This window comes from Borostomias antarcticus (genome assembly GCF_949987555.1).
Source record: "Borostomias antarcticus genome assembly, chromosome: 4".
In the NCBI taxonomy this organism is placed as follows: domain Eukaryota; kingdom Metazoa; phylum Chordata; class Actinopteri; order Stomiiformes; family Stomiidae; genus Borostomias; species Borostomias antarcticus.
Genome location: NC_140237.1, coordinates 26,682,199 through 26,699,125, shown reverse-complemented (window position 1 = coordinate 26,699,125; position 16,927 = coordinate 26,682,199). Strand labels below are relative to the sequence as shown.

Here is a 16,927-nt window from a genome sequence, read left to right as displayed (position 1 = left end):
TATTTAAGTTCAGCAAACTAACTGTGAATTGAGAAATACTTTCCTTGTTTTATTAAAGTTCAGCATGGTCACTGACTGAATTGAGAAATACTGGAAGTTTAAAGTTCATGACTGTTATACTTGAGAGGCTGAATGTCAAGTTCAGCATGACATTAATAAATGTGACTTTTTTTTGTCTTAGACTTGCCTTCGTGTGCTATTGCAATATAAAACTACATAATATAATACCCTTTATTCCGCCATATTCCACTTTCTTAGCACACATTGGACTGGAGTAGATCCTAAAATCCATCTTTGTAGAAAATCCATTGAGAATTGATTCTAGATTCTGTAATCGATAATCGTTGGAATCGAGAATCGATTCTGGAATCGGATCGTGACCCCAGGAATCGGATCGGATCGTGGCTTAGTGGAATGGGAGCACCCCTAGAGGATCAGATGAATCGTGACCAGAAGTCCTTATGATAGAAGCCAAAAGCCCATATGATATCAACCTTGTTTTAAGAAAATCACGTTTTATTCTTTGTTTATTTTTGTATACATTTGCAAACATTTCAACAACAAAAAAAAAACGTCTTTTTTTTTTTCTTTCATTTTTCAATTTGTCATTACGAGTTATTGTGTGTAGAATTTTGAGAGAGAAAAAAAGAAAAAGAATCAATCTATTTTGGAATAAGGCTGTAACATTAAAATGTGGAAAAGGTGAATAGTATTAAACTGAGAGTGAATACATATGAATACATTTCTGGATGCACTGTACATATACCGTCCCTGGTGACTGAAGAAAAACAAACTAAACATTTTGTGGTTCCACAAGGACACTAAAATGCACGTAATGAATACACAAATTAGGGGTACATACTTTTGGGAGTTGTCAATCAGGTGTGAGGGGCTAACGACTGCACTTTAAATCGGAGGCCGTTTCAAATTAGTCAGTCGAGGGCACGGCTGGCCAGAAAAACTCTGAGTCAGGCAGGCTGACTCATCCACATGCAAAAAAACTTTTTTACCGCCCTTCTCTTCTTTCTCCTCCTCATTCTCAACAGAAAATGAAAATATCGGCTGCAAGAGATATGCAGGAAGTACAGGCTGTAAAAAGCCCAGGGTCTATTCAGCCCCCCAGCCCCCTACCCTCCCTCAGCCCCTCAGCCCCCCCCCCCCCCCCCTACCCTCCCTCAGCCCCCCAGCCCCCTACCCTCCCTCAGCCCCCCCCCCCCATCTGAGACTGCTGGGTGGGAGTCAATAATCCAGCAGCCCATTCCAGCTAAAAAGAGAAACATGACTCAAAAGGGAGAAACACAGGAAAATGAATGCATCCAAATGTTAATGAATTCACCATCTGGTCAAAAGTATATTTTGCATGATTGGGCAGTTCCACATGTGATCTGTCAAGTCGCCAAGTTCAAAATGTGCACATCAGAAACACACACATGGTATCAATACATTATGTACCAAGTGAATCATCAGCTTTAGCCTGGTCAAAACAAGCAGTGAGTGGACCATTAAGGGAGCAAGGTTCATTTCCTGCATTAAGGTCACTCACACACCTCAATCACAATGTCATGATACAATATCACTAATATCACACCTCAATCACAATGTCATGATAATTATATTGTATCATGACATTGTGATTGAGTTGTGATATTAGTGATATTGTATCATGACATTGTGATTGAGGTGTGATATTAGTGATATTGTATCATGACATTGTGATTGAGGTGTGATATTAGTGATATTGTAACATGGCATTGTGATTGAGGTGTGATATAGATGATATTGTATGACATTGTGATTGAGGTGTGATATTAGTGATATTGTAACATGGCATTGTGATTGAGGTGTGATATAGGTGATATTGTATCATGACATTGTAATTGAGGTGTGATATTAGTGATATTGTATCATGACATTGTGATTGAGGTGTGATATTAGTGATATTGTATCATGACATTGTGATTGAGGTGTGATATTAGTGATATTGTATCATGACATTGTGATTGAGGTGTGATATTAATTATATTGTAATATCACACCTCAATCACAATGTCATGATACAAACATCCTACCATCAGCACCAGGAGACTCCTTCTGCCTCCTTCCATCAACAGCAGGAGAGTCCTTCTGCCTCCTACCATCACCAGCAACAGCAGCATCCTTCTGCCTCTTATCAACACCAGCAACAACAGCCTCCTACTACCTCTTCCCCTGACCATATCCCAACATATCAAAATTTGTAGGTCATGTAATCAAGCTTAACTGTGTTCCCATCACTTTATCTGCAGGTTAGCAGTTACTGCACCGAGTTTAAGTTTAAGTTTATTTGAAATTGCACTACATTTCAGAGTTTGCCATACTTTGAAACATGGCTGCCATGGTTCTCTTAGAAGTTCGGTTTGTTGTTTTGGGTGCGCCCGGCCAACATAGGCACGCAGTACTGAGCAAGGTCGAGTGCACGGTTGTGGGGGGTGGCTGGATTTAAGCGTTTTTTGATGGATGTTTATTTGACTTTTGAGTTTCAACAACATGGCGTGGCGTTAAACATGGAGCCATGTTCTCTTAAAAATGTACTTTGTTGTTTTAAATATGTTTGAAAATTGCACTAAATTTGAGTTTACCATACTGTATACTTGCGTTTCTTTAAGAAACTTTTCTTTCAGGTTAAACATGGAGCATTTTCCTTTTTTGATGGAGCCACTATGTTGCTTAAAAAGGCAACAACATTTACATTGCTGTTACATCTTGGTTGTATGTTGTTATGCTACATTTCTTTTAAGCTGACAACAAAGGACATTTTTATTTTTATACAACAAAGGTAACACATTTTGTGTTAACAAAAATTTAAGATGCCACACATTAAACTAAAATAAATCATTGCTATGTGCCTCTGTGTTGCTGTAATGTACTACAGTCAGATTTAACTTTGCTTTTGAGCCAAGTAATTTATAGCTAATGCTTGTGTGGGTAAACGAATGAGCAATGACCAAATGCCGGGCAAGTGCTTCTCTGATCTCAAGGGCTCCTGTGTCAGCTTGGTCCTGGTGATGACCCTGGGGCCGGTGAGCATGGGGCTCAGCAGGATTGAAGGCCGCAGGTGGAAGCTGCTGTCTGTTCTCCTCACAGATGTTATGGAGCACACAACATGTGGCCACCACCACCAGCATGAACTCGTGGTCTATGGATGAATGAATGCATTTTTTTTTTATTTGGTCATGGTACATTGTTTTGACATCCAAGTTGAAAGACAAAAGGGTTAATGCACACCGAGAAAGGAGGAGGTCCCGCACACTGTCCTCACAGGCAAACTTACATTTTATTAACTTTTTAAGAAAACGTTTCGGAACACAGTTCCTTCGTCAGATTTAAAATACAAGACAAGAAAAAATGACAATTTATACACACCTGTGCAATCAGGGCAAGGTTGACACGAGCTAATCAGCTCATCCCCAAAAAAATCCATCTCCTACCACTACAGTGAGCTAGTATTGATTTTTTGATTAGCTGATTAGTAATGATGTACAAGTTCAGTAGGCCTAATACTGTTTCAATTTGACCAAAAGGGACAGGCTGAAGCTTTACGTTTATAGAATACTTACCTATATCAGACTGCCTTGACAGGACACGCCATCGTGCCTTCAGGTGTCCAAAGGTGTGCTCCACTTTCACACGGATGGCACTTGGAAGGTTCACACGGAAGGTGTTCATTGAATGCCTCCTGTGTTGCTGTGAGATTGGGACCGGAGTAGCCTTTCATGACCCAGGGTAGTAGGGGGTACGCAGGGTCACCAGCGAGGAGAAGTGGTACCTCGACTCCTTCCACATCCTTGGTTGCTTGAGGGTGTTAAGTCGGATATCTGAAAACAGCACAAATATGTTTGTAGTTTGCTGTGCTACACTCTAAATTTCAATCACACATAATATAAGCCAAAATCACAAATAGTATAGTATAGTAGGCCTACCATTTCACATTACAAGCAAAAAGCTGCCCAAGGTTAAAAAAACAACTCCCCAATGGAACAAGTGAACAATCTTTCTTGAAACAAGATCGTAATAGGACCATAATAATTGGTAAGATTTGGAGTTTTACCTTAAGAACAGCTGTGATGTTGCAAACACAGCAGCATCATGAGCACATCCAGGGGACCTCACGCTGATGTCCCTCATCCAGGGGACCCCACGCTGATGTCCCTCATCCAGGGGACCTCACGCTGATGTCCCTTATCCAGGGGACCCCACGCTGATGTCCCTCATCCAGGGGACCCCACGCTGATGTCCCTCATCCAGGGGACCCCACGCTGATGTCCCTCATGCAGGGGACCCCACGCTGATGTCCCTCATGCAGGGGACCCCACGCTGATGTCCCTCATCCAGGGGACCCCACGCTGATGTCCCTCATCCAGGGGACCTCACGCTGATGTCCCTTATCCAGGGGACCCCACGCTGATGTCCCTCATCCAGGGGACCCCACGCTGATGTCCCTCATGCAGGGGACCCCACGCTGATGTCCCTCATCCAGGGGACCCCACGCTGATGTCCCTCATCCAGGGGACCCCACGCTGATGTCCCTCATCCAGGGGACCCCACGCTGATGTCCCTCATCCAGGGGACCCCACGCTGATGTCCATCATCCAGGGGACCCCACACTTATGTCCCTCATCCAGGGGACCCCACGCTGATGTCCCTGATCAGTAGTCGGTCGTCCACCACAGCCTGCAGTACTACTGATGTCCAACCTTTTCTATTTACATAATCCCGATAGCCATCCCTCGGGGCACGGAGGGGCATGTGAGACCCGTTGATGGCACCGTAGACCTGGGGAATGCCGTGTGCCTCATAATTACGCTACGCAATCTCCAGCGCCTCGTCCACATCTGGCACACAGATCTTCTGCTTCAGCAGCCTGCGGCAGACGGCCCGGCAAACCCCATACACACACCTGTGTACGGTGGTTTTGCTGACACCAAATGTTTCACCGACTACCCTGTACTCGGCGCAGGTTGCCAGCTTGTACAGGGCGATAGCCACTCGCTTCCTTGTCGGTACTGGCTCCCGAGGGGATAATGGGTCTGGCGCAACTAGATCCTTGATCGAATCGCACAGTACATCGAATGTAGGCTGGGTCATCCTGAAGTTTTGGATCCACAACTCATCTGTGAACTCCTCGGCCACGATCCTCTCCCAGAAGTCCCTAATGGCCGCTGCCACACATACGGACTCTGGCGTTCATATTGCAACACCCTCTGTCTTCATCTGTTGACAACATCAGCAACAACAGCAACGCCCATCAAAATAACTGTTCCTGCTCTTAAAATGTTTGGAATATTCATGGTTACCGCCGGTTACAGTCCTCCTTCCTTCTTCCGCATTCCGCAAATTGAATCTCACGGGACGAGATTTTACTCAAGTTTTGCGCAATTCTAGTCATAATGGAAACACTGACAAGGCGCAATTGTACTTTATCGAAACTTCAGAAATATCGCTTTTATTTTGCGAAAAAGTGTAATGGAAACTCGGCTAATGTCATGATACAATATCACTGCTATCAAACCCAAATCCCGTCTTCACCCTTAAGAAACACTCATTGGGGGCCAAGCAGTGAAGGCCACCATTGTGTTTGTACCTTTTCTTCTTCTTCTTATTATTAATTCATCATCTTCTTCTTCTGTCATTGGAGTCTATGGCAGCCCATAGAACCATATGGTAAAAAGTTGTGAAAATTGGCATACTCATTCATGACAGTCCCCTGAGTCTTTTGACTAAGACCCATGTCCAGAGCTCGAACACTCTAGCGCCACCAACGTGTCAAAGTTGGAGGTGCGTTTGTGCACGCAACTTTTGACCTGTAAGCCCGATTTTCAAAAACGAGGTACCGTTGGATTCCTTGGCTCAAACCGAGTTCAACGCACCCTATGACATCATTTTCCGCCATATTGGATTTCCCGCCATTTTGGATTTTGTGAAAAACACTTAAAATGTATCTCCTCCTAGGAATCTGCACGAAACTCGGTATACAGATTCTCTAGACCAATGTCCACAAAAGTTGTACAGGGATTTTCGATTCTCGAAAGGGTTCGCCTGCTACAGCCAATCAAATTTGGTGTCCAAGCCGCCAAACAGGATATGGGGTCATATTTCAGCAAATTGTTAATGTATCAAAGCCACATTTGGCACACTCATCGGGAACAGTTCCATGACACTTGTGAGCAACAGCTCGAACCCTCTAGCGCCAACAGCATGTCAAAGTTGAAAGTGCATTTAGACACACCTTTTGAACTGTGTGACCGATTTTCAAAAATGAGGTACCGTTGGAATCCCTGGCTCATGCCGAGTTCATCGCACCCGATAATGTCAATTTCCACTAATTGGATTTCCCGCCATTTTGTATTTTGTGTAAAACACTTAAAATGTATCTCCTCCTAGGAATTTTCACCAATCTACATGAAACTGGCTGTACACATTCTCCAGACCAATTTCCACAAAATTCTTACAGGGATTTTTGATTGTCAAAGGCATTCGCCCGCTTCAGCCAATCGAATTTGGCGTCCAAGCCGCCAAACAGGAAGTGTGGTCATATCTCAGTAACGTTTTAATGTATCCGAAACACATTAGGCACACTCATCGGGGATGGTCCCCTGACCCGTCACCAAGTCTGTCGACACCTCAAACTCTCTAGCGCCACCAATCTGTCAAAGCTGGAAATGCGTTTATTCTGAACCGAATGCCCGATTTTCAAAACTGCAGTAGAGATTCGAACGCGGCTATAACGTATTTCACTTGTCTTTGATGCGCTGGTCGCACGTCCTGCTTGGCCCCCACATTGCTGCTTGCAGCTATATTTAGTAATATAATAGTAATAACCTAACAATCATGAAAATATGAGTTGACACAATTATTACCTTCCTCCTCTCTCTCTCATAGCACTTCATCTACTTTTCCAGTTTAAAAAAAAAACAAGCTCTTAGTTATGGAAATCTACCGCAATAACAGTTAAGAGAAAGCTCATTGAGGTAATGCAGTTTCTGAGCCTTCACCCGAATCCCAATCAAGGCCATGTTGCAGGGATGAGTCACCAGCTCAATCCAGCTGTCCATGGGGCATACATCTGATTAGCATGCCCACGCTCACACAACAGGCACAAATGTAAATATTGTAATAAAACCCTCCATAATAACGCAGCTCCCATGTCCTGGTAGGGGCTTCTCTTTGTTTATTTTTCCCATTTTCAGCAATATTGTATGACTGTGAGCAAGCACTCAAATAACAGTTATTAAAACTGGATTTCAGGCGCAGCTTCCCTGGATTCCTCCCCCTCCTCCTATCCTCTCTCCCTCTTTCTCCCTCTCTTTCTCTCCCTCTCTCTCCCTCTCTCCTCTCTCTCCCTCTCCCTCCCTCTCCCTCCCTCTCCCTCTCTCTCCCTCTTTCTCTCCCTCTTTCTCTCCCTCCCTCTCTCCTCTCTTTCTCGCCCTCTCACTCTCTCTCCCCCTCTCCTCTCTCTCTTTCTCTCGCTCTCATTCTCTCTCTCAACCTCTGTTGTCATGTTCAGCAGTAGTAAAAATATCACCCCCATGATTGTCATCAGGAGTTGACCATGCCATCATCAGAATCACAGAGCTTTGACCTAAACGCAGGACACTCGAAGCCAATCCACAATGCAAACTGGTCAATAAGCAGTCATATTCTCAGTGCAATTCAAATGAGAGACAGATTGTGCTAATAACAAGGCTAAGATAACCTTAAAACACAACACTGTGGCCGTTTACATATCCTTTTAATGCTCTGACCGAAAGCAATGAAGTACTGGACATTTGCACTGGTTGAGGTGTGTGGAAAGCCCTTTCTTTACATGCTGACTAATCTTTAAATGTCTATCCCCATTCATAGTGTAGTGAAATATGCTTCTGCCAATTATTGACTGCAATGTTAATTGTTATCCAAGTGAAACAGGATGTCCAGATTGTATTAGGAGGATGTGGGTTGAGACAGGCAGGCTACGGGGTGCAGGGCGGGCCGGTGTGTGTGGAAAAGCACCCACAAGGGGGACGTCTGCTCCGCTAGCCTCCACTAGCCTCCGCTAGCCTCCGCTAGCCTCAAGCACCTGGTGCCCCGCCGACCCAGAGCCAGGCCATTTGGCTAATGAATGTCCCAGACTCTCTTTCACACCACGCCATGGAACGACTCTACTCATGAAAGTAATAAGCCAGGCAGGCAGTGAGACTCCTCTGGCCACTGATAACCCCAGACTAAACTCGCAACCTTACGAGACAAGGGCTTAATATCTGGCCGTCAATCAGCCCCGGAGTCCCTAGCTGGAGTGTTTAATTACACCCATCAATTATTCACCAGCCTCCTCTTTCACTGCTCCATGCTCCGGAAAACAATGGAGGAGTGAGATAAACCACAGGCAGACCCCACAGAGGGGGCCCAGCTTTACCCAGCGGACTAAACCCACTTGTCCATGTAGCCTCCTCACCTTAAACATATCAATAATGCAGCAGCCAGCCTACGTTTCTCTTAGTCATTGGTGCTTCTAGTCTATAGTCTTGGAGATCTTTCAGGCAGTCATGTTATTTAGGTGGATGTTATGCCTGTGCTGCAAATCTTATGCACCAATAAAGCCTATTTTCTTCAGACATGTATACTCAGTCTTCACTTGTCAGAGGAAAACTCAAGTCTTTAGCAAAAGGCTGCATTCAGCCAGCTCATTCTGTTACTCTCTGTTCTGATTCACCGAAGCCTGAACGTTAGCCTGGAAGAGTCAGTAACGAGACTTGCACTAATTACTGTTGTAAAATTATATGTTTTGTGTTCTGAGAGGGACAGTTGGACTATGGCAGCGCAGCAGGTGTGACGGGAGGCCATGTTAAATCCACAAGGGGGAGTGTGGGGAGTCCGCCTGGCTGGCCACCTCTCTCCTCCCCTGGCTACAGCAGCACAGCCTGGCTGGCCACCTCTCTCCTCCCCTGGCTACAGCAGCACAGCCTGGCTGGCCCCCTCTCTCCTCCCCTGGCTACAGCAGCAGCAGCGGCTGCCTCGTCCTCTGGACACCTAGCTGACCACTCTGCCCTGGCGGAGGCCCCCGAACAAAGACGTCCACCGCCACAGAGAAGCAGACAAGGAGAGGATTCCCCCACAGCTCGCTGCTCGTTCCTCGGCCACCTGCCCGGGGAAGCCTGGTAATTGACGTGGAGGAGGAGGTGGAGGAAGAGGAGGATGCGGAGGAGGAAGGTGGTACTAAACAACGAGAGAGACGGCCGGGGATCCCTGGCTGATTTTAAACAAACAAATCACTTCCTTCCTGTGGAGGCGGCGGGCTGTCCTCTGGCTGCGTGGGCGTGTGAACGCAGGTGGGGAGGAGAGGGGAAGGAGAGGGAGGAGAGGGAGGAGAGGGGGGGGGAGGGAGGGAGAGAGGGAGGGAGAGAGGAGAGATGGAGGGAGGGAGGGAGAGAGGAGAGAGGGAGGAGAGGGAGAGAGGGAGGGAGAGAGGAGGGAGGGAGGGAGGGAGGGAGGGAGGGAGGGAGGGAGGGAGGGAGGGAGGGAGGGAGGGAGGGAGGGAGGGAAGGAAGGGGAGGAGGAGAGGGGGAGGGAAGGAGGGAGCACAGGATACAGCTATTAAGTGGAAAAAATAGTCACCCACTCCATCATCTGTGGGCTGGTAATGAGAGAGGAGAGGTGGGCTGTGGGCTGGTAATGAGAGAGGAGAGGTGGGCTGGTAATGAGAGGAGAGGTGGGCTGCAGTGGAGGGTGAACCTGACGAAGACTAAACACCTCTCAACAACATCGGGTTCTGGGCGACAGCCTCTTAGTCAGTAGATTTTGAAAAGATGCCTCTTTTTCTCTCAGAACGATGGTGGAGACAGTGAAAGGGGGCCAGTTGGATGGATATTGTTGTTAGGTCTTTCTTTTTCTTTTATGAAGAGAAAAACAATATTTGTTAATAAACTTCTGTGTGAACTTGAGTTCTTGAAAACTTCTAAACAATTCCAATCCAACACAGTTGTTTTCATCCTTTCGTTACAAAACCTATGGTTCATGAAGAAAGCATGGCGTGAGGTTGACGAGGGAGGGTTAGGGTGAGGTGAGGGACAGGGTTAGGGTTAGGTGAGGTGAGGGACAGGGTTAGGGTTAGGTGAGGGACAGGGTTAGGGTGAGGTGAGGGACAGGGTTAGGTGAGGTGAGGGACAGGGTTAGGTGAGGTGAGGGACAGGGTTAGGTGAGGTGAGGGACAGGGTTAGGTGAGGTGAGGTGAGGGACAGGGTTAGGTGAGGTGAGGTGAGGAACAGGGTTAGGGTTAGGTGAGGGATAGGGTTAGGTGAGGGACAGGGTTAGGGTGAGGTGCGGGACAGGGTTAGGGTTAGGTGAGGGACAGGGTTAGGGTGAGGTGAGGGACAGGGTTAGGTGAGGTGAGGGACAGGGTTAGGGTTAGGTGAGGGACAGGGTTAGGGTTAGGTGAGGTGAGGGACAGGGTGAAGTGAGGGACAGGGTTAGGGTTAGGTGAGGTGAGGGACAGGGTGAGGTGAGGGACAGGGTTAGGGTTAGGTGAGGTGAGGGACAGGGTTAGGGTTAGGTGAGGGACAGGGTTAGGGTGAGGGACAGGGTTAGGGTTAGGGTCAGGTGAGGTGAGGGACAGGGTTAGGGTTAGGTGAGGTGAGGTGAGGGACAGGGTTAGGGTTAGGTGAGGTGAGGTGAGGTGAGGGACAGTGAGGTTGAGTGATGCGAGTCCCTCTTCAGGGCCGGGCTGTGACTCCGCCGTGACTCAGCCTGAGATGTGAGTGACGGGGCTGATGTGAGTGACGGGGCTGATGTGAGTGACGGGGCTGATGTGAGTGACGGGGCTGTCCTGACAGAGTGATATGAAGCCCCTCTGAGGAGGGCTCTGATGACTCGGAAGATGTCACACAAACTATGACTCATCATGGTCAGCAGACAGGCACAGTGACAACGTAGGGGGACATTTAAACAATTCAAGTAATAAGCTACCTTTGCTAAAACCTTTCCACATTCTCACGCACATGGGGACAGAGTCTGCCCAACAGATGTAATGATCACCCATGTTGGTCTTATTCTGTAATAATCACCCATGTTGGTCTTATTCTGTAATAATCACCCATGTTGGTCTTACTCTGTTATAATCACCCATGTTGGTCTTATTCTGTAATAATCACCCATGTTGGTCTTATTCTGTAATGTTGGTCTTATTCCCAGGTCAACAACACCTGCTTGGAATCCATGAGCTATAGAAAAGGCTTCACCTGCACTAAGGATGGCACACACACACACACACACACACACACACACACACACACACACACACACACACACACACACACACACACACACACACACACACACACACACACACACACACACACACACACACACACACACACACACACACACACACACACACACACACACACACACACACACACACACACCTCTCTCAGTCCACCCCTATCACAGCCTATAATCACACTCTGGACCCCAATACTGTCCATTATTCAATTAACCAAATGCTACAATTGCATCCTGACGGCTCAGATAATTAGGCTAAAATGGTTATCCACCCAGAACATATCCAGGTTCAAGGTGAATAGTGATATTGAATTGTACGAACCGTAATCTTTTAAGAGCTAATTTGGTGGTTAATGAGGCCAATCTAGTTTGTCTAATTTGTGTCTGATGGGGAGGTGAGCAGGCAGGATCGCTCCAGATAAAGAAGCTCATCTAATACAGCCTTCAAAGGCCACAAAGGAAATCAGGGATTGATTTTTATGTATGTCTGTTTAAAAAAAGATAAAGAAAGGGAACACCAATGTAGACTAAATGACTTCTTTTAGCTACAGTAATAACAGTGTGAGTTACCCGCGGAGGGATATATGTGCCGGACCTACGCGTGGGAGGCAGTGCGGCACTGAAAGGCTGCGTTTACCCACTTTGGTGTAATTGCAGCATTTGCTCTCAGACTCCCATCATCTCCCTAAGTGTTCCATTCATACGCACACACTCCGCCTGGCAAGAGCAACTACGCAAGCCTGATTGCTTTACAATGGCAGATCAAAATATAAATGGCTCTCCTCTGTGATTGGAGCGGGTGTTTGTCTGACATCGGGGGCGGGTTTCCTCCGCCCCATCATTGACTTGTCAGTGACATCACTCTGGGGCTGTGATTCCATGGGGCTCCATAGGAGAGCAGCAGGAAACAGAGCGTACAGCTGATTGGCTGGCTGACCAGTTCAGGAAAAGGTAATGGGTATTTGGTTGTCACAGACATATGCCATCTCTCTCTCTCTCTGTCTCTCGGGCTCGCTCCCTCTCTCTCTGACACACTGAATTTCTGTTGTAATAGCCTTTAAGTGTTTACATGTGCTTGGTTTAGGAAAAGAAAAAAACAACACTGTAGCTAGCTCCACTGGCCAAAAGAATGGTCTCATATTTTATATTAACGAATAAAATTGAAGCTGTCAATAGCTTAGCAAATGGATGATACATCATAGATTAGCTACTGTTTTGATACCCTTTTTAGGTTATTAATAATAATAATAATTATTATTATTTATTATTATTATGAATAAAAAATATGAGGCACTTCATTGTCAGACAATCTAGTCAATAACAAAACAAAGGATAACAAGCAGAATAGTAACAGAGGCACTAATTAAAAAAAAAAAAAAAAAAAATTATATATATATATATATATATATATATATATATGTAAACACACACACACAAGATACAAAACAGATGTTTCTAAATGAGCAGGTCTTTAGACCAGTCCTAAAGGAACACAGACTCTGTTGCCCTCAGATTGTCAAGGAGGGCGTTCCCAAGGCTGAAGAGCACCGGTCTCCCAGAGAGCAGAGCTGAGTCCTGGGGTATGAAGAAACAGGGTCTCTATAGAGCAGAGCTGAGTCCTGGGGTATGAAGAAACAGGGTCTCTATAGAGCAGAGCTGAGTCCTGGGGTATGAAGAAGCAGGGTCTCTATAGAGCAGAGCTGAGTCCTGGGGTATGAAGAAGCAGGGTCTCCATAGAGCAGATCTTAGTCCTGGGGTATGAAGAAGCAGGGTCTCTATAGAGCAGATCTTAGTCCTGGGGTATGAAGAAGCAGGGTCTCTATAGAGCAGATCTTAGTCCTGGGGTATGAAGAAGCAGGGTCTCTATAGAGCAGATCTTAGTCCTGGGGTATGAAGAAGCAGGGTCTCTATAGAGCAGATCTTAGTCCTGGGGTATGAAGAAGCAGGGTCTCTATAGAGCAGAGCTGAGTCCTGGGGTATGAAGAAGCAGGGTCTCCATAGAGCAGATCTTAGTCCTGGGGTATGAAGAAGCAGGCGGTTTCACGATCGAAGAATATGGAGCAGTAGTTCAGAAGTCTTAATATAGGCTAGATGTGCAGCTTACACTTGCTGTGCCTATTTCTTTGTGCATGTCACATACAGTATGTGAATGGTGAGTCATGTGACTTAAATGACATCAGAAGGTTCTATGGAATGCTGTTTTAACCGCGCCTGCGTGGCTCCGCTGGGACAGGTGGCTGATGGGCGGGCGGTGGAGGAGGATCCTCACAAGCTGCTAAACTTGAAGTGGGCGCTTCTCAGCACCCATCACTCTGCCAACAGCTCAACCACGGCCCAGCTCATGACTAAGCTGTTGAACCATGGCCCACCTAGCCCTGCCAGTGCGTCATGGTGTCCCAGCAACTCCGGGAGGGCCCTCAGGCACCCCCCCGCCCGGCGCTACCCACCACAACAGAAGGGCCTTTGACTCATGCCCATCTGTCCTGGTAGTATGTAGAGTAAGTGAAAGTCAAGGAAGGTAGCGCACGGCGTCCTGACCACTCCTCGCTCCCTCTCCCTGGAAAAGTATGAGCTGAGAAATGTTGAAGTTTTGCAACAAATAACTTTCCAAAGAGTCTAGTCACTGATGTTGAGGTCACTTCCACTCTCACGTCCCACTGAGTCACATTTTAACAGGGCCTACATTTGGCAATGTTTATGCACAATAAAGTGCATACGTCACTTCTGCAGAATGTAAACAAAATTTGTAGACACTCGCGGCTATGGGCTCCGGAGGTAGAGCAGGTTGTCCAATGATCACAGGGTCGGCGGTTCGATTCCCGTCCCCTCCTGTCCACATGTCGAAGTGTCCTTGAACAAGACACTGAACCCCAAATTGCTCCCAATGAGCAGGCTAACACCTTGCATGGTAGCTTGCCGCCACTGGTGTGTGAATGTGTGTGTAAATGGGTGAATGAGAGTCCATTGTAAAGCGCTTTGTCCGTTAAGGTAGAAAGGCGCTATATAAGTGCAGTACCATTTTGAAGATGTATAGACCATTCTATTTTTTGAGAAAAAAAACTATAAATGTGGATCAGTTGACAGTTTTTGCCCCCTCAATAAAGGTTCCATTTCAGCTCAATCAAGCTGACCATCGCAAAAGAAAAATTGTTCTGCTAGCAATAGCACAATTAAGATGTCCCAAAAATATGTTTCAAAATGTTGTTTCTTCAGAGGTGAGTATGTATTTACACTGAATGTGTCATACATCTTGAAATGGACCCAGATGAGCACTGTCCAGAGGTTTGAGTCTAAATAAAGTATTAGGGCATCACTACGTTATTAAGGCATCACTACGTTATTAGGGCATCACTACGTTATTAAGGCATCACTACGTTATTAGGGCATCACTACGTTATTAGGGCATCACTACGTTATTAGGGCATCACTACGTTATTAGGGCATCACTACGTTATTAAGGCATCACTACGTTATTAAGGCATCACTACGTTATTAGGGAATCACTACGTTATTAGGGAATCACTACGTTATTAGGGCATCACTACGTTATTAGGGCATCACTACATTATTAGGGCATCACTACATTATTAGGGCATCACTACATTATTAGGGCATCACTACATTATTAGGGCATCACTACATAATTAGGGCATCACTACGTTATTAAGGCATCACTACGTTATTAAGGCATCACTACGTTATTAAGGCATCACTACGTTATTAGGGCATCACTACGTTATTAGGGCATCACTACATTATTAGGGCATCACTACATTATTAGGGCATCACTACGTTATTAACGCATCACTACATTATTAGGGCATCACTACGTTATTAGGGCATCACTACATTATTAGGGCATCACTACGTTATTAGGGCATCGACTATGTAAATACGTCGACTTGCCAAACGTGCGTCAATGCATCCAAAGAAGTAAGATGGCTGTGCCCGGTCAAAATTAACAGGATTGGAAATTGATTTTCTATTTAAAGAATAATCTTTATTTAAGCTATATAGTTATATTACATTTTTTTATCTTTCCAACCCTATTTCTAACTAGCACTAAAATTAATATATGCGTCTAGGAAGCATTTTCACTATAAATGATCAGGAGAGACATCTCTCCTCTCTCCAATTCTGTGTTGCACAACAGCGGGTCCATATTGTGCAACACCCGCTCACACACGCGTGGAGACCAGCTGCTCTGAGTGGAGAGAATGGAAACCCTCAAACGTTTGGTTGCTCATTGCTACGTGCAAACAGTCTTCTGCAAGTGAGGGAGGAAAAACAAGCAATCTTTGAAGTATTTAGCAAAAGCGCATCACACAGGCTACACATGGAGAACTGCACCGCTTTCCACTAACTAGTAGTTTTCTCGTTGTCCCCTGGTATGAATGCTCGCAGTCCGAGCTATGAGTGACCTTCTATCATGATGTTGCTGGTGCATGCATGGAGGACATGCTGCTGGATGGAGAGATCATCTGAGGATGACAGAGAGAACGTTTTCCTAACATAAGGTCTTGTGTATAAGTAGCCATGTTGCTGAGACTGAAATCAAGAACAGAGCAAAACACAGCCAGCTAACATTTGCTAGTGCTAGTAGCTAGTTATACAGAATGGGGTGTTGTGTACAGTATACTAGTTATACAGACTGGGGTGTTGTGTACAGTGTACTAGTTATACAGAATGGGGTGTTGTGTACAGTATACTAGTTATACAGAATGGGGTGTTGTGTACAGTATACTAGTTATACAGATACAATTTTTTTAGTTCCTGAGCAAAAATGAATGGAGGTGAATGGGCACTCCAGGGCTCTCCCTCCACACATCCCAGTCCAAACTCTGTCTCTAGTGCCCCCAAATGAGGAGCTGGCTTAGGTAAAAGTTTTGTTTTAGTTAGTGGAGCCGCCCCGTGATTCGGATGCGCTCTGAAGTGTAATGGGTTAGGGTTAGGGTTGGTTCCAGTTGGCCCATGTTACACCCCTCTCCCGAGTTTCCTGAAAATCGGTCTAGTTGTTTTTGCGTAATCCTACTGACAAACAAATAAACGGGTCCTAAAGGCGTGCGCCAACCAACTGGCACCTGTATTCACAGTGATATTCAACCTGTCCCTGGCACAGTCCATTGTCCCCACATGCTTCAAGAAGTCCTCCATCATCGCTGTACCCAAGAAGCCAAGACCAGCCTGCCTTAATGACTATCGCCTGGTAGCCCACACCTCTGTGGTGATGAAACTTCGAGAGGCTGGTCAAGGACCCCATCTGCTCAGCACACTGGGAACCCTACAGTTCACATACAGACCCAACAGATCCACAGAGGATGCGATTACTACCGTATCCAACCTAGATAAGAGCAAGGCAAACGTGCCGGATGTAATGTGATGCTGGTACGTGCGTGCAACCATTCTGCAACCAATCCAGAGCCTTGTGCGGTTGCAAGGTAGGCTAGCTTTCGATTGCTAATGAATTATGACATGTTTCAAAATGCCATAGCTTTCCAACCAGTGCCCAAATGTTTTGTTTTCAACAAAATAATTTCCAGAGCACAGAAAGTCTCTCTTTGTGCCAGGTGATGGCTAATGTTAGCTAGCTAGCAAGAATGGGAACATGCGTATGACTAAACAACCAATTAATGCG

General features: G+C 45.9%; 1 protein-coding gene across 1 annotated transcript in view; it reads right to left on the bottom strand.

Moving 5' to 3' along the window:
* Positions 1 to 16,927, bottom strand: part of mettl15 (methyltransferase 15, mitochondrial 12S rRNA N4-cytidine) — a gene marked incomplete at both ends in the record, with an annotated part of 121,352 nt that overhangs the window by 103,690 nt on the left and 735 nt on the right. The window lies entirely within an intron of this gene.